We start from the raw sequence: 23,447 nt of genomic DNA on the forward strand, positions 1-23,447 counted from the left end.
AAATTTAATTCGTACAAGATGTTTTCCCTCATTATTGTTACAATTTACGAAAAGAAATGGTAAAATCTCGATGATAAAACGAATATATGATTTGGAAAACAGATACAGAGTTCATTGGGAGAAAAATAAATGGCAATAGATACTTGTATTTTACAACGTAACATATTAATAAATACGTGTAAACGGATTATCGTTAACGGATTCATTTTCCACTGCAATAATGACGCAGTTCGTTAAGTAAAAATTATCGAAACATATTTAGCGATAGAAAGCATATTCGGTTGACGTAATACGTCAGATTTATTCATTGTGCGAACAGTGTACGAAAATAGAGGACAGCTTGACAATACATATTTGGTGATTAAAAGAATCCGTCAGAGAGGAATTTATCACGAAATACAATACGAAAATTGTTTAAATTATTACTAAATCGTTAATTGACAACGTTCGTACGATGACGTTGCTGCATTGCGAAAATTTCGACAGCGTGTAATGTGATTATTCGAGTTTTAACGTCAATGGGTTAATATTTTGCAGAGAAATACAGAGAAAAGAATGGAAATAAAAGAGAAAATGAAGAATTCGTTCAACATATACGGTTCGTTTTTTGAATTCTCGGAATGGGCAACCCTTATTAGCAATGAAAATTTCAATGGTTTTTGTTCTTTATTGTGTTCAACTGTATTACTCTTAATTAAGAGCAGAAACGTTCGTCTTAATTAACAGTTCGTTGAAAATACGTGTTACGATCCTTTTAGCAGTTACAAGAGAAACTCACGCCTGTTTCGCGATCCTAACAATAGTGTTTTATAATTCTAGATAAGAATAATTCTAAAAGAAGTCGAAAATCTGGTAATTCCATTACGAAGCCAACCTTACACTACGGAAAAATATATCCGATCGATACAATCTCGTGAAAACAGTCACGGAAAACCGTGACGTGGACAACGTTTTCTACTAGTCTGTTCGAAAAGTCCGTAGTATTTTTGACAGTTGTACTGTGTACTGTGTATTTAGCAAGATTGCGAAGCCACCGATAAATGGTAAAAATGTCACTGAAAGTAACGATGCGTATATTATTTGATAAAATGCTAATTCTATCGAAACACGTTATCCTTCGATTCTTTTAAAATTTGTTTACCATCATTGCGAACAATCCAATCTGAAAATAAAATCGATAACATAGAAACGAATCTCTCCAAGTAAAGAATTAGTTTTCGAAGTGTATCCAAAAATGCCTGTCGCAGGAAACGGCGTATATCAACGAACTGTGAAATGAAAACTGGTTCAAACGAGTTTGTTTGGTTTGTTTCTGCGGTTGGTCACCGTTTCCCGTGTCCTGTATAGAAGATATCAATCATATTATTAAAACTGTGTAGGAGTTGGCGCCGTTTCTACAACGTACGATTCCTACAGCGGCGGAATAACAGATCTCGCGATTGAATTTAATTTCAACGCGAACGACATCTCAGAAATTGTTTTACTCGACCTGCTCGTTCATTTACATTCTATTTCGTTATCGAGTACGATAATTGGGTCACGTTAATTTGGCAAATATGTAATTTTACGTGATAATTTGGCAAATAGTCTTGCATTATTTTGCGATAATGTAAATATTAATAAGCCCGCAAGATATTTGCGAATTTTAGTCTCTCTTTTCGGTTGCCGGCAACGAGATTACGCCACGGAATCGGAATTTTCGCGCTTGCGTATCGAGAAATCGTTTAATTAACGGCTCGAGCGGATTAAACTATTATCAAAAAACATTTACGCGGCTCGTAGCGAGGCGGTTAATTGCGTCGATAGTAGCGATTAATTCTGGCATTCGTAAAAGCGGTGGACATCCGCTGCGAAAAGTACACGCGTCGCTCACACACTCGTAATTATTAAGTTTGTTCCTGCTGTCTGCCGATGAGCCGAAAATACGCCAAAGGCCGTAAAATTTATAGCTTGATTATCGGTCGAAAAATGGGAACAATTTGTGGGCCATTCCGGACATCGTCTGCGATCCTTCGACCAATAGATATTGAAAGCTTCGCGTATTACTGAAATTATTTACCTTGATCACTGGAATTTGTTGACCAAAGATTGAACGGCTATTTCGAATGAAAATTTATGAAACGCAATCGATCAGGTGGCCAATATTTGTAGCTTTTACGTGCGATTTGTGTTTGACAATGTTTTAATTAACTGAATAATTTTATAGTTTATATACGGGATTTAAATAACATACAGTTATTAGTTGTATAAATTATCAATCGTTTGATATACAGAACGATCCATCGATTTTACGTATACGAAAAACTTCTTCAATTTAATCAAATTACATAAAAGCGGAAGTCGTTACTAAACCAAATGCAATGTTTCGACTAATTGAAGAATTTTGTAATTTACATGTATAGAATTGAAATAATATATGATTATCTCTTGCATGAAATTGACTATTTATTATTATCAAGAAGCATCCATCGATGCTATGTAACAGAGAACTTTCTCAACGTATCGAAATTCTATAAAGTCGGGAATGCTTGAGTTGTACTACTGACAAGTCAAATACAATACAAGTAACAGGTCTCGATATCTTATTATAAACAGTATAGAGTACACAAGCTTCTGGATATCGATCGTTCTGTGATACTACGCCGCAAAAACAGGATATTAAACCGCAACCTGTGCTTAATACCGAAAGATTAACACGGGACCAAAGGCAAATACGATGTCCATTTGGTCGATGAATCTTGCTACTTGTTAGCTAGTTGCATCGGTAGTGTTTCAGCACTATTCTCGTAAGTTTCCTCGAAATACCCTCGAAAACTGAATATTCAAATTTATGCCATGAATATGCGACTGTCACAGAAAATTCGAATTTGACTAACAACTATCGCACTTTGTGTTTCGAAATAAAATGTTTCTCTTACGATCGTTAAATTCGACGCTGGAATTAATAAATAAAATTAGATCGGACGAAAATTAATCTGTATGTATTCTACGTGAAAATTAGGTATTTTCGACGAACCAAAATTGGCTGTTGAAACAGTCTGATATTAATACGTATCGCATCGATGACGTTATGAATTTAAATTATGCCTTTCGTCCGCCTCTTTCGCTCCAGTTTTATCACGCGTAAAGACAAACATTAATTCTCGTAATTGGAATCGTAAATAAATACAAGTTCATCATGCGCGATAACACGCGATCGAAACGGAATTAAATGTGGCGTAGAAAACGGAAGGGCGGATAACTTTATAATCTAGAACAATCGTATTCTTTCGCGTTTATACGGAACTTTTAACAACGAAGAACCAAGGATAAGAAACTTGGTTCGAACGCAAACGAGAAGTTAGCAAGTTTGCTTCCCAAGGTATGAATAATTTTCATTCAAGCCTCTACATCGTGGAAATTCAAATTTGGAAGCGTTCCCAGTCCGAAATTTATTTCCTTCTCGTACCGTGCATATCTAAGAAATCGCAATTCTTTGTTTGGAAATATACTATAGATCTGCTATATTATACTATTATACTTATATTATTATACTATTCAAACTCTTTATAGATAGATACTTTTTTACGAATAAATCGTGTGCGTTATAAGAAACATTTTGCAATTTCGTTAACATTATAACGAGATACGAGTATTACGATTGCATTGATAAAGTTTCGAACGTATCAGAAAATATATATGAAAGTTATTAATATTAATAAAATATTAAGTGTAAACATATATATTTATAATCCTCGATATTCGATGAATAAAAATTCAAAAATCAATTTTTCGACATTTATTATACGTTCCAGATGCCTGTTCATGCTGTATACCAAGTTGTTTTATTAAATATATACAGGCAATAAATATCTCGTAAGTTTCTATATTCATTTTCAGATTCAAACTCGACCGATATCAATCGTGATAGGCGTGTCTCGTTATAACGTTAATGAATATTTGTAATTTCTTATGCGACACATGCAACGTGAGCATAAAGATTTTCTGCGATAAGCGTTCAAATACTTTGGCGAGTCACCGCTACGAATCGATTTGCTTCAGGTGAAATTATAAAATAGCATCTATCAACGTATCATAGGATCTTTTTCAAGAAGCGATCTTTTCGCTTTTTACCCTTTTCTCGAATTATCCGGAAATTATTTTCTTATATTGTCTTAAATTATTCGGAATACAGGACGTAGTTTTCACGGTGACCATGTCGCTCTTTAGAGGAAGCTTCCATTTCTAAGTCACTGTCCAACTGGTGCGTTTGGCCGGTTGCTCATAAATTTACCTCCGGAATTCCATTACTCCGAGGTGGAATCGATATTTCACTATTGCGAAGAGAAATCTCGAGTACTCGAAACCACTTCGAGGCCGAAGGATCCGTTTCACGAACGGTTTCGAGTTTATTTGCAGACTCTGATCCTTTTGTAACCCCAAAATCACTGCCAGTTTCAGAAACTTCTATTCGTTACTCAAATTCGTCATTCGGAATGCACGGAACCGATGCCGCAATCTCCTTACACGAATTAACGACGAAAATTTCAAATATGTGTATTAGATGGTAAACGTTCTCCTAGTTTAAGCTGACTGATGATAAGTAGACCGCAGATTTTTATGCAAATTCACATTTTCATGAATATAATTAAGAAAACGGAGATAAAAAATTGATTTCCCTGTTAGATATCACAAAGACTATTATTATATTCGAGATATGTTGTACATTTTTACAAATGATTTGCATTTTGCCCATTTTTGAATTCTCAAATTTCTCATAAAGGTCGGCGATCTAATGACTGGAGGGAAATAAATAATAGAGCGAATGATATCAGCGTCGCTTTTAAAGATCATAAAACTTAAAATTAATTACTTTCGTCGTTGCTTTGCATTAGTTAGGATGTGTTTCGACGTTATCAGAATAATGTACGGTCTAGTTTTATGGGTACAAAGTAATTTCACTAGAGCAGATAGTCTTAAAAGAAGTTTCCGAGAAAGAAAAGCAATTCGGATACAGGCTCGTACATAAAGAACTTGCTTAAAGTCGTAAAAAAAAAATTTACCGCCAGATAATATTGCATTTCCGTCTTAACAAGAGGAAGGAAATTTTTCACATTTGTCAGCTACGAATTCCAGTATGTCGGATAATTTACCGGAATTTAATTACGATGTGGACATTGATAAGAAACTGATAGCGAAAATTGATATGTCTACCACAGGATAGAGAAAATTTCATTTCGCAACGTTTATTTTCTTTACGCTCTGATATCGAAGTTCGTCTAACACGACAAAGTACCGAAAGGTGCTTGATACTGAAAATTTCTACGAAAAGAAACTTCTCAATTTTCTCGTATTAATTAAGAAACTAGGAAAGTGCTTAAGATTATTAAACGATAGCCCCCGTGGTCGTTCTATATCGACTTGATATTTTCATTTGTTAATTTAAAAAAGCTATCCAGCACTCTGAACCATAACCACTGGAAACCCTCCCTGGAATTTCTAATTTCCACGTCAGAATGTCACTCGAATATTTCCACTCGTTTTGACTGCTTTTTGATACTTGCAAATGAATAATATATCTAATTATTAAACCTGCTACCATAGTCTGTACGTAGGTTGATAATTCGAAGCATAGGTAGTATACGATATTACCCTCGGTGTATTCGTCGGATAAGTTGTCATTTGTTGAGTAGAATCCATTCTATTACATCCGACTGGGAGAATTCATATTAAATTGTGTACACACAGACTGCAATCAAAACTATGAGTAATGTTTCCGTTTCCAGAGAACATAGAATATGACGTTGCAGAAGCGTTAGGATAATTGAATGTTCGGATAATGGAACGTTCGGATGGTTGGCTATTCGGATAATAGAGGTTTGCTTCTAACGCGTTTACGTATTCCTTCGTTATCAGCCGACCAAGATTCGCCCGACCTGTTCGGAAACTGTCGCCAGCCTTTGTGATGCTAATTTAACGCTCCAGTCTACCCTATGCCTCGCGAATCTTTCGTCCCTTCCATGGCAAGAGTTTTCTAAAGGGGACAAAAGGCAGCGTATTTTTATTTCTATCACGAGATGTGATAAAAGATCGTCACGATCCAAAGTTCGAGAAACGGGCAATGACGAGGGAACTCCACCGAAAAGAGGAAAACGAAAGGAACGTTCGGACTTACCGGTCGACAATTTCCTGCAGGATCGCGTGAAAAGTTTGCCGAGGAAAATGAAAAAGTGGCTAGCATCGTCTGTCCTCTGTTCCGGCAGATTTTACCCGCGCGAATAAATAAATCGTGGCAACGTCGAAACTTGGAAGGCATTTTACAATGTTCGAGCAACCCCGGAAGGGGTTGCCGAAGAAATGCGCGGAATCCCACTTATCCAGTGAAGTACCTGTAAAGTCTCGTTCACTTTCCCAACTATCGCGAGCAGAACACCGTGATAGAATGTTATCCATGCTTTTCGCGATCGTTTCGTCGTGGAACTACGCCCGTTTCGTAAATCGGCTGCGTTACGCTTTGAAATTCCTCTTCTCACCCGCTTCCAAAGTCCGCACGTTATTTTACCTGATAATTCTTCGACATTCACTTTCAATTAAGCGTTCGATTTCGCGCGATCAGACTGTCGATAATGTTTTGCGTATACTTGGAATTTTTGTTGTTCTTGTTTCATACGGATTTCGGGTTCAGGACTGACGACGTATACAGTTGATCACAAAAGTTTACGGTTCATATACGTTTCTTGAATATAAAATACCGTGACAAAAATGTTAGTCCCACGGATTTTCTCCACGCGTTACGAAATACATATATCGTCCAAACCTACCACCTTTACTTAGAAGGAAGAAGGAAAAGAATATAAAATACGTCGACGTGAAATCAGAAAAATGATAAGCTTCCTGTTGTATTAATATTCTGCTATATTCGTAGCGTAGAAAACATTAAAGGTTTTGTAATTTCCGATGCAACGTTATCCCGAGATTTTTAGCGAATTAAACGTTTTAACTTGATTTAATCATCTGTAAAAATAAATTAATAACAATGGTATCGATATGTAGGTATAAATAACTTTGTGACAAATTACGATTTTAGTTTCTTCGGTACGTGGAATATACAAAATTCGTATGTAGAGTTTCGTGATTGACTGTATAATGGGGAAAATATTTCCACAACGCGCAGATGGAAATTATCGTGACGCGCAATTGGTATTTCGAAGAATCGATGAAATACGACAATTGAGTTATATTGATTGCGACTCAGGGTCATGAATAGCAAGTATACGGCCGAATTGTAATAGAGTGATTCACATAACGTGATTTATGCGCCTAGACGTATGAATATTAATTAGGACGGTGGCCATAACTGCTGAAGTAAATAAACGGTATTCAATCATCGTTTCGCGTCAGGACAGCTTTGCAATCAGCCAAGCTCACGCATAAAACATTGTCAATTCGTACATTAGAGGAAAAGAAACGTGTATATATATATAATGAAAGCAAGCAAGTCTAACACGCGACACTCGATTAATAATCACATATTTTTATAAAATTTACTTTATTTATTATAAAATACTTTGATTATTGTAAACTTCCTTTATTTATTATACTATATATATACTTTACTTTGGAATATAATTCTCTACAATTGTCTGGTAACGTTACAACACGCGAATGCGTATGGAATTATAGCTGATGTTTAGACGAGAAATTTATACGTCACGTCACATACAAATAATGTATAATACACAAGGTGGTTGCTGAAACTCCGGTTTCTACAACCTCGCTCGCGCCTTCCAGGAACCGAGGAACCGTTTGAAAAACGACTGAATCCTGTATTAATAGCAGCTACTTTAAAGTTATACGTTGTACGTGCCCGAAACTAACTTGGAAACCAACCAACGGTGGTATACGTGCTGGTGAAACTGTCAATGTCGATGGATTTGTTACAAGGGAATTCGGTTTACGGTCATGAAAGCTTTGTCGAAACTCCATTGAAAGTCAGCTGCTTGATGAACCGCTTTAAACGACTCGTAGCGGAAAGATCGTTTGCAATAAACAAACAGAGCAAAAATCTGTCAAGATAATAAAGTGAAACACGACGTGTGCGCGAGTCGAGCGAGACATTTTGTCTGTCAGCAAGTTTGATGAGATAACGTTAATCCCTTTTCGCATTGTCGAGTGTAGAGGTCATTAAATTAAGCCGTGAACGCGATGTTTAAACGGAAGCTCGTTGAAAAGTCATCCTGAAAATATATATTCTACGATTAATCGCCACGATAGCATTTTGAGCCACACGTTTCAGGTCGATTAATTATTAATCGATAATGTTGATGGTCCGAGTCCCGATGGGCAGGTATTATTTTCAATTCAAATGGAATTTTATTGTCGCAACTAAATCCAGTTGGAACGGTCCAGCAGTTTGGTACAATGCATAGATTAATCAGCGGTAACCGGAAATCTGCGTGTTCGGTGCCAATGTGTCGTTCGATGGAAAAACGTGGCGTCGCGACAACGTCAGACTTTTTTCGTATCAGCATCCCGGAAACCAGCTGCCAGATAGAAACGCACATTCAACTTCCAGCCAAGTTTTTACACGGTGCGCAAGAAAAATCGAATCGAGGTAATAGAAACGTGTACGAAGAAAAATTGACAGTAGTAAAAACACACACACAAAAAAAAAAAAAAAAAAAAGGAAAAGTTTAAAACGTTGAATGGCACGGTGGTCATCGATAACCCATATTACTGAATCTTTTAGAATGCCTAAGATAAGATCAACTTCATTTACTAGAAAATGGCCAACGATTTGAATAACTTAACAAACATTGCCAGAGAAAAAGTGCGCAAATACGATATATAACATCTTGCAAAATTTAAATGTTACGGTGTAGCATATTTCAATATGTCGAGGCTCCCAAGAAACAAAATACGTATACAAAATTCGCATGATGGTCAACATGTTCAATAACGAAGTAACGACGTTTAAATAAAATGAAATGGCCAAGTTTTAGAATTCATTTTCGAATAGTTATTATCATACTGTGAACGATATAGTAGGAAACGATATAAAATATTTGATAGATAATACAATGTTTTGTCAAAAATGCGAATTTGCATAAAAATCCTCGGTCTACTTGTTACATCGTTTTGCACCGTTCAATTAAATAGTTTGATAAGAAACAATTCACTTTTAACGACATCCCACGGAAGTTGGCAAGATTCCTTTCAAGTGTTCCTTGTCCGTAAAGTAAAATTAGGGTGGGACAGTACGAAGGAAACGAAAGGATAGCAAACGGGAAGGAGAAAAAGGCTTACCAAATAAGCGCGAAGCTGCGAATCAATCGAACGTGTAACGAGTACGACCCAGTTTTGGGCGAAGTCTTTGAAGATGGCTTTACGTCCTTTGTATTCCCCAGACGCGGTTATTCTTTTCAGTGTATCATATAGTTCCCTTTTCGTTCGAGCGCCTGGCATACACAAAACAAAAGAGAATTTTTATTGTTAGTTTGGAACGTTTGCTCTCACTCGATAGTCGCCGATAATAGCGTGATTGTACCCTTTATCTGTATTTATCAACAAGAATCCACATAGAACACAATTCTAGTGGCCGAATTTCGCAAATTGATAGAAGTTTACGTACATCGTACGCGAGCTTCTGAAACGCGAGAAATACGCGGAGCAATTATAGCAATCGCCGTGTGCCTATTCTTCGATGAGAACGAAACGACGAGAGAAAGAATATCACGCGAGTAGATATATCATATCGATCGATTTTATTCTGAGTTTGAATATTATCGATTGTAGATATTTCAGAACAGGCTAATAAATATTAATCGAAACATTACGTTTTCAGTGGTACGTAGCTTGATTTCGTCTGTGTTGCGTTCCCGGAACGATTCAACGTTTAATCAAAATTTTAATTTCACGCATAAAACTTGTATTAAATTTACAATGCATGGACATGCATCGTCGCGTCCTATTATCGTGGAATTTTCGAATTTTCCTCGCACCACGGAAAACTGAAACATTTATGTCATTATGAGAATTCCCTCGGGTTCGAAGCGTTTGCCATATCGTAATATCGTCGACGAATCGCGAAAAATTCTTACCTACTGTAATTAAACGTTTTCGAATTTCAATCAAATTATATTCGTTTGTGTACTTCCTGTGACGATCCTCCAACTTTTGCGTCCGAAATCTTGTCCACGTTTCAACACACAGAATTCATTAAACGCTAACATCCATTTGCGTCGAAAAAAAAGAAAAAAAAAAAAAAAATAACGGGACAAATCGTGATTTTTAATCCACGCCCGCCAAAAAAAAATGTCAAACGATCGGAAGCACCAGAATTATAAATATAGAAAAATCATCGGCATGTCGTAAATCTGATATTTCCCGAACAGGCAACATTTCGTTCACACAAATTCGTTAACATCGTCCACAAATTTCAATCGATCATTCCATCTATACAATTGCCGAATAAAAAGTAACGAACGCAAATTGAATTGAAATTCATACGTTTATTGTTATAATTGAAGAGCAAAGAAGAAATAAAGTAAAAATTCAAAAAACTTCTCTGTAAATATTTGTAAACGTTATACTGTGGATAATATTTCGCCATATCGAGATATCTATCATGCAATAACAACTAATAGAATACGTCGTTCGGGAAAGGTTGGTTGCGGAGGAAAAATTGAAAAATTTGGTTGTTAAAAGGTATAAAAAATACAGGCTATATGTGTAATCTACGTTTCAAGCGCTTTTAACGTTACCTATTATTTAAAGCGCAGTTTTATAATGAATGCATCGGACGATAATGAGCGAATTTTTAAACATTCTGTACTTGCAATTTAGAGAACATTATTTAGGAATAAAACGGAACACCTGGATGAGTTATTAAAACTTTCATAGGAAACAGAATTCATTTTCTGCTTCGAAATATTTTCCGATATTCCTATTTTATTTACCCGAAATACCTGAAAAGAAAGAAAGAAGCAATTATATACCTTAAATATAGCTGATATTAATCCTCTCTATATGAATACCAATGTGAAGCTTTCTATTATTATTTTACTCAACTTTAACTTTTCGTCGTTTAACCAATTTTACTTAATTCATTAACCAAAGAAAATACTATTTCTATGACTTCGTGTACACGCAATAGGCGTACGTAATTTTTGCAATATTCTACTTCATATCTTTTTTTACTTCTCTTTTATTAATAAAATTGAAAATGAACTAACCACGTTACATTTTAACAATACGCGCGCCAAACAGAGCGAAACTAACGTTTTTACTATAACGTTTCACGTTCACGGTGGGCATGTAGACTTTTGTAACTAAATGTACTTTTCTCAGGAATATTTACATATTTACATATTTCCTTCGTTCGGTACACACCGATGTCGCTAAATCATTGAAGAAGCGCAACGAATATAACGCGATCGTTCGGTAATTGCTTAAACGAGCCCTTTTTCCCGAATGACTCGAACTATTTTCCATTCGACAGTTCGTCGATGAGTCGGTCACAGAGATTTCGATGACCACACGTAGCCATTGGCAGGATTTCGCGGCTGAAAGCGGGTCGCGTCAGGACGACTATAAAACTGAACGAACATGACGGACGAAAAGTAGGGAAAATTTAAGGAGGACCAGAGCGGAGCTTCTCGGCTCTCGGATCACGTCTCGAATCGCGGTGATCATTTCACGGGGACGTGCTCCCGACTGCTAGAGTTCGTGGCAAAGTCACGAACAATTCCGCACACGAAACGCTGCCGCTGGTCTCTTCGACTGCAGCGCGACATTGCGTTGAACTAACGACAAGAAGCTCCGAGTATACGCGTTTCTTCGCTTTCGGGGTGCAACTTTTCCACCGCCACTACCGCGTCTATGCTTCGTCCCGATTGTACGAATCGTTCCGACTCGTTTACGTTGAAAAGTTAATTAAATCGACACCGAAGTTGTGATGGCGAAAGGTAGGTAGAAAATTTACGAGTGAACCGAGTTTCAAGAAAAGCAAACGTCGTAAATGTTCGTGTACGATTTAATAGTAGGTTGGAGAACTGTGATAAAATTTTGGAAAGGAAAGGACGTTAGTTATCGAGCTTTAAAGTACAGCGCTGTTCATAAATATTGGAATACCTGCTGTTCTTATAAAACGTGATAATGGATTTAGATTATTAGGGGATCGGAATTACGTATTGGTGCTAAATAATAGTTAAGAATAAGCAGAAAATATTTGTAAATGTTATAAGAATGTAGCGAATCGTAAATTTCAGCAAAGAAGCTTTTGACGAATTTAGTAAGAAAGTCGGGAGAGAAAAAATTCGAATCCGATCCATGGAGTTATTTATAAAATACAATTAAATAATCAACGAACGCAGTGGGACATAATAGTAATACGATTTTCAAGGATAGTACAAGTAACAAAGAGGAAAAGTATAAATAAGTAAGTTCTCTTATTGTGTGTGGTAACGGTGAAAGAGATTTGCGGTATATCGCTCGTAAAGCAAATATCGGAATGCTTCTACTTTAATGCCGTTTCCTTTATACGACATGTATCGTCAAACGTGAACTAGTTGCGTGTATTTGCATGCAAAATTTTACAAAGTTAAATATAAAACTGTATTAATATACTTGGAACTAGCTACGACGAACGTTATTTGCTCCACTTTCGAGGAAAGTTTTTGTCGCTGAAACACGCATACAACTTCAACAACACGAAACGCAGACGATCCAACTAAAAAAGTACATTTCATCGTTTGATATCGATATTTTTTCTACTAAAAGATATTCGAGCATCGCTTTTGAAAGTTGAATAAACATCCCGTGTCGAAATTTCATGTCTACCCACTTAAAACGCGTAAATATGTTAATCAATTTTCATTGCGCGATATTAACTGTACTTTATCACGGCAGATATTGCTCGAGTAAGATAAACGAAATTCTACAGGAATGTAATAAATTTCGATAAAGCAAATAACGTAGCTCCGGGCAGCGTGTTGAACAACAACGGTGTATAGGTAGCTGAAAGTTCATTTCCGAGGATGTAGGTAATTGAAATTCCGTTTCCCGTATGGTTCCAATTCGTCGAACAAAATAATTCGACGCGATGGAAATGTGTGTCACGGAAGGTACGCGGGCCGCGATAATTAACGAGAATGGCGAAAGTCCGCGCGAAAGATCGTAATCATAAAACGAGGATTTGCCGGGTGACAAGCGGGACGAAGAGCAAGGGTTAGGGGAAAGGGAGTATAGGGGATGAGGTGAAGGGTTGGGGGCGTCGTGGAGCGGGCAGCCAAGGTAAATTCAGAGAGTCAGCTGTATTCCAGGGCGCGGAGGCTACATCGATAATACGGCGAAACGAAATTGCACGGCGAACGAATTGTCGGCGACAAATTCGGTAGGAGTAATTCAGAAGTGGCCGCCAGCAACCGGGCATCAGACAGGAATTGCGCGAACACCGTCGTTATCGCGGAAAATTAAATGTCAAATTAATGGAACGATAAATTCGCGTTCCGAATGGACGCGGTAACGGGGCGAAGCCAGCCAATTTACGACGTATGATGTGAAATTTAATTCGACGACATTCGAAACGCGCGAAAAATACCGTTGATAAGACGAAACGACGCGGACTCGTAGCTGAGTCACCGGCAGATCGACTAGATTGTGAAATTGGCTGCGTTTGCTTTACCTGGAACGGGTATCTCTCGTCGCCGAATAACGCCGCGTTCTCACCGCGATAATTTACTGCCTCTCTACCCAACACGACGTATTTCAGAACGCTTAGAATGTTATTTTCGGAACATCGTCCGCGTCTGCGAAACACACCAGCAGTTCTTTAATCAACGCTACACCGTGCTTCATCAGCACGTGTATTCGACCGTGTCCCTGTCTCGTTCCAAATGTTGTTCCTTGCGTTCGTGCGCAAACGAACGAAGATTATACGCCGCGGGTATACCAGGTCTGCGGTCTACCGTTACGAAAGGGGATGAGAAATTACCTGCTGTTCGCTGATCGTTCAAAAATGATCATTTTCGTAATTTTATTCCAGGCTAGCCGTTTTAATCCACGCGAGAGTACACCAAGACTGGCCTTTCGTGAGTTGCGACAGGGCCTTTCTATGGTGTCGATGAGTAGCGTCGTGTAGCAAAAGAAAAGTTCGAAAAGTACGAGTATACCAAAATTTTTGGGTTGTCGTTGTTTGATAAAAATGTGCTGTGAGAATTGCAGCAAGTATCGATGGTACGAGGTAATGGTCGAGTAACGAACAAGAAGCGATAGGTTTAACCTAAGGGTGGTAAGAGAATAAAAGAGAAAACAAGAGATGGAATGGAAAAGAACAGGTACGTACGCGATAGATAAAATGGAAAAAGATGAAAAGTTCAAAGAAGAAAAAGAGACATGTAGAATAGAATGGAAAGAAAACAAAAAAGGACGAAAGGGAATAACAGTACCCGGAACAATGAAAGGGAAAATGGGAATGGAAAAAGGAGAAAGGATAATTTAGAGTATGGAGATGTTAAGCGCTTGACATACTGATGTATTACCACGAAATCCTCGTCATTCTCCTCTTCTATGTTCCAAGAATGTTTAATGCAGGTGTGAAACTATATCGTCGATTTTCTTGTTTTATTAAACAGCTACAACCGTTTTCAGACTCGTTAAATTAAATTGCTAATTGAAAATTAAGTACAAAGAGCGTGTGTGTATGTGTGTGTGTCAGATGTAAGTAATATGTACTACAGTGGAATACACATTGAAGATTCTTCGTTACGTTGAATGTTCTTTTATACAATGGCATTTAGTATCGAGATAGAACATTTGGGAAAACTGAAAGTTGAGAAAATTTGTACAAATTTTATATAGCTACGTGCGAAACTCGCATGGAAATTATTAACTGAAAATAGTATAAAAATAAAATCACGTTAACGATATACTTAAATATGCGGTATAGTATCAAGTATAATCGAGTACAATGAAACGTCCATTATCTTGACAAAATGAATGACAACTCCGTTCGATAAATTAGCGATAATACGTCGACTATAGATCATTCTCGTTTTTATTACGAATCGATTGAAATGCTAACCGATAATGCAAACGATCGTAGAAACTCTTTAATGGAACACAGAGAAGACATAGTTCTGAATATTAAAATCCACTATTTCTCTCCGTGATATAAAATCATTTGGTAGAATACAAAATTCCTCTATCGAGCTTAATAAGTTGATAGATTCGACGTCAAGTGTCAACCATCGTTCACAAAATGATTGATTCACAGAAAAGTAACTGTCATCGCTGATGAATGTCAAAGCAGGACGACCGACTAACAAGCTGATAGCAATTTTCATCGAAATATCATCTATTAAATTTAGATCACGTCTTTTCAATTTTAATTGCCGGTAGTCCGTGCATCTACATGGGTAATAAGCAACGCCATCGATCAGAAAACTTCCCGCGGACACGATGAATGGCTTTAAAGTGGAACTTCCGATTTCCAGCGACCCAGGATGAAATCAATTCTTCAACAAGCGGAGGAAGTTCGTTGCCGATGAAGAAAAGATTGAAATTAGGTGGAGGCGCGCTTGAAATTATTGAAAAATAGGAATGCGAGTAGCCGTAGGGAGTGAAAACGAGGGACAAGAAAGAAATAGAAGAAGAGAAAGAGAGAGGAGGAGAGAATGGAAAGTCGTTTGGAAAATCGAGACCGAAACGAGGCAACTTCTGCCTAGGCTACGACGATTGAGGCGAGTGCAGCCAGTTGAGTGTGGCCATTGTTGTCGAATGTGGGTCAGCCTCGGCGTACTTCCGGTGGAGTCAAGCCGATGTAAAAGGCGGACGAAGCTACGCGAAGAAAGAGTAACGGAGTAAAATAGAGGATACGGAGAAATGGGAAAGAAAGGAACAGGTAGACGTCGATGTCGCAGGGCGAATGGAAGAAGACCGACTTCGGTACGTAACGTTGAATCAACATCGGAACGGTCGAAACTAATTGTTCGTCACCTTTAAGAGGTTGCTGCTATACGACTGACTGCAAGAACACAGTTACAGGAAACGTCTTAACCCTTGTAATTGCGCGACCGCCTGTAATTTCAACTGCTATTTGCGAAACCGGTGTTCGTGGCCACACTGTGTCTTCTAGTAAACGAGCTACCATTATAAAGTATGAATCCAATTAAATTAGGGACATGCAACGGAAGGTGTACGAAGACGATTAGATCGTAGATTAATCGAAAAATTTGGTTCTTTGCAAGTTTATACGGTTTTATGCTTCAAGTTTTTCAATTTTTAATCTCTTGATGGATAGTAGCGAGTGTGCCACTGGTTAAATCGCGTATTCAAAGAAAATAAAAATAACAGCAGAAACACATTGGCAAGGTGCTACTGTCGCATTCATTGGCCTCATTATTGTTCGCTAAGGGGAGCACTTCTATGCACCCGTGGGAGAAGTTTGCGTCACTAATGCGTAGCAATTGGTAATTTACTGGTGCCCAACGTTTGGGAATACCAAGTTACGACATAGTTAACGACAATTGTTGATAAGCATCGACTCGCAACGGTAAGCTGCGCGCATCTCTAGAGTCGTATTTTACGGATATACGCGGCGCAAATTATTTCCTGCTGTCTGTCTAAGCGTCATCACCGCCCGAAGCATTTTAGAATACCGTACTGATAGGTATAAAGCGACACAGAGAAAATTAAAAATAAACATTTCGCGAATGAAGTACATTGTATCGCTTTTTTAATTACTATAAATTAAATCCATGGCCATAGGAATAAGAAGAATGAAACAGGTTACGTATTATTAATTACAAGCTATAATATATCAGATTAAATAGCAAAATACTAATAGCACTGCATCATTTTCCAAATCTGTACCTCTTTATCGATAACCTAGGATTGTCGTACCAGGCGAAATTATTATTTTCATAAATCGTTATTTCCATTGTGTTCTAACATCATGGATAAAATAACGTCATTTACTTCTGTTTTACACACCTTGTATCTACATAATCGCGTTATATGTTATTACCAAGCCAATTATTCCTACCTCTGACAATGGTTTTCACTGGAAAACGAATAAAGCACAAAGTACAGAGCTTATCGAAGGAGAAGGACGAATATTTCATCACCGTAATTCTATCTAATGTAATTTTCTTAATAACGTTGAAACTTTCCATTTCCAACGCGACGTTCTCTTTTAGCGGTCGTTATGTTGTATACAGTGTATACTCGTTCGTTAATCAATGTACCGAAGCATTAATGGAGAAGTTTATATTCGATAGGAACGGTGTCACTTTGAGAAAGCAAGAATTACGATCTATCGTTAGTAGTTTTAAGTAGGTTAATTTCTAGATGGTTTCATCTCTAGGCAGCCTCTCTCTAACTTGCGCCGAGTTACGGGCTGCTTTCATCAAACTTCTTGTCACGAGTTCATAATCATTTCGCGAATATAATGAAATAAAAACTCGAGATAAAAATTTTGTTTCTCCGATGAGCTTGTTTCTCGACCGGCGTACCGCAGAGAAGGTATAACGTGCTAGGAGAAAAAGTTACGAGCTACGATATAGCCCGCGTAACTTTTGCTAACTTTAAAGACGATATAAAATTGATAGAATCGATAAACCTTGAAATATCGAGCGCGTAAATACATGAATTTTTAAATAGGGTAGGTAATTCGAGAGAGCGAACATTTTTATAATAATATCGGGGACAAATTTTTTCGCCAACTGGAATTTCGTGAAAATAAAGCGGAACAGCGAGCGAGAGGAGATTCAAAAGCGGCAGAAACTGCTAACAATTCGCGAGATAACGCGGAAGCAGTTTTAATTTGGAGTAACAGTTCACGCATTTCATTACATGAAATTAAAGGAGTTCGTTCGTCATGTTAAAAAATTCTTCCGTGCAATGTTTAACAGCCGACAGCCTCCCTGAAGGACGGAATGCGTACCAGTTCCGGCATGACTCGAAACCACTTTAATGTCCTCGTTAAAGTCCCAGCCAGTTGGAGGCAACCCTTTATGAATTAAAGCCTCGTTACTTCGCGAAATTAAAAGCCGTGGGAACTTACCATTCCGTGAGTCTATTAATACGGATCCTTTTCCAAGCAGACACGTAATCAATTCCCTGAAAAATATGGGAAAAAACTGATTAATTAGAGGAAATTAGTAACCATAATTAAGAATTTTACGGAATAAATTTTAATAAAAAGAAGCGTTAATACGTATAGAGATAAATATTTATTTATCCTCCGATCTAATACCTCCAATGACTTGTAACGTCACTACTACACTTCCAACTTCCAACTATCAAAGTAAACAGGATGTTCACAGGCTTGGAAGGATTATCCAAGTATAGAGAGTCCACTTGGCCAACTAGTTTGCAACATTCGTCTCAAACAAGTACTTATGTAGCTTTACATTATGAACTAGGTACATTTGAAGTTCGTGCAACATAATTCAATAAACGAGTTGACATAACGGGCAACGAAGCATATGTAGGTAGAGTGATTGGCGAAAGTATTGGAACACTCTTAGAAACCTTTCGTTTATCGTACAGGACATCTTAAAATTTCATTAGTTCTGTAACGAAATCTCCGAACGTTCCGTATAATGTACATATTTTTTTTTTTTTATTTTGGTTATTTTACAATTTGTCCTTATGGACATTTGGTAAAGTGTTATATCTTGTTGGTGAAGAAAAAAAAAATAAAAATAAAAAGTAAATATAGTATGTGGGCGGCTACCCCCAGCGGGGTGCCAGCTTCGTTTTTTTCTAAGTTATATCTTTTATGTGATGTACATATTCATCAAAAAATTCTCTCCTAACCGTTCGTATACTTTCGTGAGAAACTATTATGTTGTCCGAAAAGTTTCTTTCGTTTCATAAGGAAATGATGGATGCACAACATTTTTCGCATTATATTATTTTATCGAATTACGTATGATCCATTTTGTTCTATCAAAATAAAGATCACAACGTTCGACACATTAGGTTTCATGTTTGTATAAAGATGCGTCGTTGTAAAAGACGTGTCTGTAAAAGAAAGACATTTTTCGAACCTAATCCCTGACAATCAAATATCTGACTTATCGTCTGAAATTCAATATTTACCATGCCCACTTACTGTTCAGATTTAAAGTGATATTTATTGGTACGTTTAAGCTTAGGAATCTGAAATTCAGGGAAACCGGTATTTCACGTGCAACCATGGAAAATGAACGAGAAAGAATGTGGAATTAAGATCGAAGGGGAAAATTTACAAGGGTCGAACGAATCGCGTAGGATTCAAGGCAGGATGATCCGATTACAAGCGGCGAATAGTGGCACGAAATGTGGATTTGCTTCGCGTTTGCATACTTAATGCTTATCGGATACGACTTAATTACACGGAGAGCCATAAAGCTGCGCTGATTCATTGTCACAATCTTCTCGATTTACGTCGCCCTACATAACGGCCCGATGAATTACCGGCCATTTCTGTTGCATGATTCACGCGCGAATGTACTTTGCATTCCAGCAGCGAACATCGCAGAAAGGGCGAAATTCTACTTATACCGATGTCTGTGAGTTACTGGATACTTATTACATTTAGGGTAGCTATACATGGCTATTAAAACTGTAAAATCAGACTGATACTTTGTTACGTCGCGTGAGATGGTCCACGCGACATCCCTCATGGTCAGGCTGCCTAGGCCTACCCATCGTCACAGTGACCCGTATTAGGCCCAAGAAAACCCCATAAACCACATCTGTTAACCATTAAACTATGGACATATAAACATCGCCGGTTTATGGAGGGTCCCAAAAAATCCGTAGGTTTATTACGCACTCTCGCTGATTACGAAGAAAGCAGATGTGCCCTGCGAAACTGCTGGGTTTTCTCCAAGAACAAGGACACCCATGAGCCATATCTACAGGAGATTTTCTCCTCGTATTGTGTTTATTAATATTGGCCAAAACCAATGGGCATCGCGGATCGTTACCCTCACTATTCTACCGAAAAGTGTGAACAACGAATCCGCGTCCTTAGTTCAGCAAGGGTACACCCACACCGAGCTTTCCTCCTAAGTAGGACGAGATGGATCACTCACTGTTCTTATACTACGCAGACAGTCAACATACTTCGGACGGTTCTTTCGCTCATCGGGCAGTCACGGTATCGACATTTAACGCGCGAACACCTCAACCCTCGGGTAAGACCTCAAAATAATATCTGTACGTTCCACGTGTTGTTAACGGTGATAAATAAATATATATTAGATAACTGTAGACTACAGTTATTCCAACACAACCACCCCTATTATCGTAACAGAAATCAGGGGATCGTCCTGCTCGCGGTGTCGATTCGTATATCGTAACGGGAATTTACGACTCCCGTTGACGCGTCTCAAAGCGAACGCGTCTCCCCGCGACTGGACGAAAATACATACTTGATAAACGCGTGTCCTACGAAGAAAATAATCTACAAGATCGTAACTTACAAGTAGACTGAGGATTTGGATGCGTTCATGGCAAGTTGGAAGGTTTCGAAAGCGCAAAAAAGTGCACATACGTAATATGCAAAAAATATATAAAATAACCAAAGTAGAGTAATCGTTATCAAGGAGCATGTAATAACGTTAACAACAATTACTGCACTTTACCTATCAATGTCGAAATATCGCTTGGCCTAAAATAGAGTTTCATTGGAAACGGCAGGTTAATGTTTGTCAGCTACGTAGAAAAATACACAGTAGACCCGAATTATAGTGTACGTCAATTATTGAGAAGCGAGATTGAAATGCTATAAATAAGATGACGATGCAGGATAGGCAAAGTGTAGTTCGAGGGAAAAAACCAATACACGTTGTGCAGCAAGCTCTGCTGCTGACATGATTGATTGACTGATGCGAGTGTGTATAGGAATATAACGAACACGTGTGTGGCGTGTAAGTTTCTCGTTGTAGCATTGCGCAGCTCTTTCAATAATTCGTCAATTTTAATTAACACGTATCTTATTCGGTATTACTAATAACAAGTTGATGAATTCCTCTTCGACGTGATATTTCTCAATATCGTCGATTGTAACTTAATCTGATTCGTTGCAACTATATTCAGCGAAACGATAGGTCTGTGATTGTAACGCAACAATAAAAATTGTACACCGGTGGCTATTCTGCAAAGCGTTTTACCCAGTTATTTTTTAATAAAAGCACATCAAGTTTGTATTTTTGAAAGAGCAATTAAAAATTTTACGATTATCTGTGGTTTCGTCGTGTATTTTTAAAATGAATTTCAAATTCAGTACCTTTGTTACATTTTTATGTTACTTTGTACGATAGTGATTGCGGAATAAAATATTTATAAAGTATTAAAAAAAAAAAAACAAAAAAAGAGAAAGAAGAAAGAAAAAGAAAGAAAGACGAAGTAATTTCCAAGAGGTACGCGTATAATAAACGCTTAACCGCGGCAACGTGATAAATAGTAAATAGAGTAGAACAAAAGTCTGGATAGATAATGAATTCCATTAGCGATTAAGTGTAATTTCATCTAACGGATTCGGATATCAAAATACGAGAGTAGGATATATAATCGTGCAGCAATGGTAGTTGAATTACTATCGTTTCTTCCTAATCACTGACTACATCAACAACTATGTCGTCAATTATCGTAATTATCACTAATAGTTGTTAATTCGATCGTAACACGAACTCTGTGGTCCACTATATTATTCTGACGAACGGTTCTGCATGGTCAATGATATTAATAGTGATCACGCACGCCGTAATACCGACTATGTAATCAAACATTCTAGGTAAAGTACACTTAATAATAATTGTATCGTATTAACCAAGAGGCTTATCGCGCATCCAATTATTCCACTTAGTTGCGTTGTTACAATACTTTAAAACAATTTTCAATCTTCTTTAATCAACATTTTTTAAATACTTTATCGAGCGTTTCTTTCTACGCGTTTCAACAGAAGATAATGGAAAGACGAAAGGAACACAATGGACATTGCGTTAGAAGAAACTTTATTATTTGAAATAAAGACATTTCTGATAAAAGGGAATATACGTAATCTGTAAGGCGAAGCAATCGTACTGCAAGACAGCTGTATGCGTTGGTGGAGACAAATGCGTTAATGACTAATTCAAACGGGAATACTCGAAAGGCGATAAAATTGAAATCTGCCTACGTGACCCCGTAAGATCGATCCGATTACTTGCAAATACATGGTGCTAAACGATCTGATGCGCTCGTAGGATTAAGGTGCACCACCACGTTCAAACCGTGCGTACAGTACGCACGTCGTAATCGGATTTCAGAAATTATTTCAATGCGTAGTACGTGATCCAAGAATCTCAGGCAGCGCTGAATTTTCGGACAGGAGAACGTAACGAAAGAGAAATACGCGCGTGTCTATTTCGAAATTGAATTTTTCCCATTTGAACGAAATTGATTGAATTTTGTATAAAACGTCGTATGATATAATAGAATAGTACAAGATGATTAATAACGTAATTAATATCAATAATTTCCTATTTGTATAATACAAAATTTATGAAATATCGCGACCATAAAGGGAGAAGGAATAATTTATTACAGGATAATGCGACATTCACTTCCACTTCCGATTTGGAAACGAAAATATCTCTGTGGCAAACAAAGACTCGAATGGTGGAAATATCACGAGGTTTTCTAGGAGACCGAAGCCAGGAAGCCGAGGTCCTGAAATAACACGAACACGATTGCTTTGGACGGTCTTGAAATAACAATCGTAAGGACACACTCGACAAGCCGGGGCTGTCTTAAATCCTAAAGACCTGGAAATATCTGAAAAGCAGCCCGTTGAAAGAGCATAGAGAATGACAACGCGGAGAAATAGTTCAATTTTCTCCAAGAATTCTCGGAAAGTCCAGCAAGTTGGCGAATCTTAAGCGGATCCGTGGACTTGAAACAATATCGTATCGAAGAAAGATTTGCATCTTTTTGAGAAAAACGAGTGATCGTTTACGTTTCTTTTTCCTTTTGACGTAATTTTACGGATTTCCAAGTTTGAAACCCTCCGGTTCGAATTGGAGCTAACTTCGACCTACGCAAAAATAACTTTATTTGGTACTCTACGACGTACGACGCGTATGAAATAAGAAATTTAGAATAAAATAAATAGAAAATGGAAAGCGTGAGAAACATTCGATTTCTACGAAGTATCGATAGCTGTTCTAATACGTACAGTCGACAGCGTATTTCTCTACTTATTTTTTACTTGAATTCCAGTTACACGAACTGCTTGTCCAAATACAGTTCTGTCTGTTGAATTACGACAATAATTCCTTGGAAGATATTGAAAATTAATCATAGCTAGCCCCGTCGGTAACTTTTCAAAATTACTATAAACGCGTAACGACCATAAAAATAAACGACTAAGGACTTTCTGTTTACTCATTCTCATTTTACCTTCGCTCGGCTGCTCCAAGCTTCCTTTTGTT

The 23,447-nt window shown here is 37.6% G+C and overlaps 1 protein-coding gene across 10 annotated transcripts in view; it reads right to left on the bottom strand.

Annotated features, from left to right (window-relative positions):
* Positions 1 to 23,447, bottom strand: part of LOC132905114 (TWiK family of potassium channels protein 18-like) — a 369,444-nt gene that overhangs the window by 150,669 nt on the left and 195,328 nt on the right. For all 10 annotated transcript variants that reach the window (XM_060956108.1, XM_060956106.1, XM_060956105.1 and 7 more), the window contains one exon: positions 18,044 to 18,099. The gene's annotated coding sequence lies outside the window, so the exon portion shown is untranslated. The remainder of the gene's footprint in view (positions 1 to 18,043; positions 18,100 to 23,447) is intronic.

The sequence above is a fragment of the Bombus pascuorum genome, chromosome 3, assembly GCF_905332965.1.
Source record: "Bombus pascuorum chromosome 3, iyBomPasc1.1, whole genome shotgun sequence".
Taxonomy (NCBI): domain Eukaryota; kingdom Metazoa; phylum Arthropoda; class Insecta; order Hymenoptera; family Apidae; genus Bombus; species Bombus pascuorum.